Source organism: Micropterus dolomieu, linkage group LG20 (assembly GCF_021292245.1).
Source record: "Micropterus dolomieu isolate WLL.071019.BEF.003 ecotype Adirondacks linkage group LG20, ASM2129224v1, whole genome shotgun sequence".
Taxonomy (NCBI): domain Eukaryota; kingdom Metazoa; phylum Chordata; class Actinopteri; order Centrarchiformes; family Centrarchidae; genus Micropterus; species Micropterus dolomieu.
The window spans coordinates 30,894,368-30,895,809 of NC_060169.1; the positions used below are offsets into that span (position 1 = coordinate 30,894,368).

General features: G+C 40.3%; 1 protein-coding gene across 1 annotated transcript in view; it reads left to right on the plus strand.

Annotated features, from left to right (window-relative positions):
* The window catches only part of LOC123958588 (cytochrome P450 2J2-like), a 9,742-nt gene that overhangs the window by 7,031 nt on the left and 1,269 nt on the right, over positions 1-1,442 (plus strand). The window lies entirely within an intron of this gene.

Here is a 1,442-nt window from a genome sequence, read left to right on the forward strand (position 1 = left end):
ACTGTCATCATGCTCTGTAGGTTTATAACACATATCCCTGGCTGATGAAGTGGGTGCCCGGACCTCACCAGAGGATATTCACTCTGACACAAAACTTAATGGACTTTGTAGAGATCAGGATTAAAGAACACAGAGAAAGCCTTGACCCGTCCTCACCGAGAGACTACATCGACTGCTTCCTCGCAGAGATGGGAGAGGCGAGTGTCTGCATTGTGTTTGTTTTCTTTGTTGTTGTTTGTTTGCTCTCTAATGAAATATGTCAGCTGATACTAGAAACTGCATTTTGTGTTTGATTGATAGAAGGAGGACACAGATTCTGTTTTTGATTTAAAAAATCTGGCTGTTTGCACTCTGGACCTGTTTGGTGCTGGAACTGAAACTACTACCACAACTTTACACTGGGGACTGCTATTCATGATGTACTACCCTGACATACAAGGGGTGTGTGTGTGTGTGTGTGTGTGTGTGTGTGTGTGTGTGTGTGTGTGTGTGTGTGTGTGTGTGTGTGTGTGTGTGTGTGTGTGTGTGTGTGTGTAATATCTGTGCTGCCTCATGCCGCTTGTTTTATAAGCATCTTGCCATGACCTTAAAGGATCAGGGGTCCCTCACAGGTCAGTCCTGTGTTGGGAGAGTGTGTGGGATGTATTGCATTTTCCCCTCAGTGCTCTACATAGTACACAGACTCATATTGTTTCCTGTTCTCACTGTGTGCAGAGAGAGTCCAGGCTGAGATAGAATCTGTCGTTGGTTCATCCAGACTGCCCTCTGTGACTGACAGAGAAAACATGCCCTATACTGATGCAGTCATCCATGAAATCCAGAGAATGGGCAACATCATCCCCCTCAATGTGGTCCACATGGCAAACAAGGACACCATGCTTGACAAGTACACAATCCCAAAGGTACATGATGCACATGTGAGAAAGAATTGCTTTCTGTGAGCATTTTACTTATTGTTTGGATTTTCTGGCAGCATAGCTTTTGAATGCAGTGCTTCTCTGCTGCCAACTCAACAATCATGGTCAAAAATCAACAATGGTTTTCAACCCAGTCGTTTCAGCTACGTGAAGATATCTTTAATATAAAGACCAACTTTTATATTCTCTAAAAACCAAATCTGCAAGCAAATTTTATACTACATTTATATTAACTGAATAACCAATAACTGTAAGGTTAGAAGTTTGTTTGAAAATAATCAGAAAAAAATGGACAATAGATTATTTTATATTAACATGTAGGTTAAAACCACTGTTGCACTTTGGTGCAGACATTTTACACCTGACAATTTCACAAAACAATCAACAACCATTTAGTAGCTGTTCTTGAGCTTTTGGTCATTTCACATGATCTTAATCAGCCCAGTTGATGTGCAATGATTTCCTTTTTATTTATTTTTTTGGTGCATTTTTATATTTGAGATTCAGTGATATGATTGTTGTATT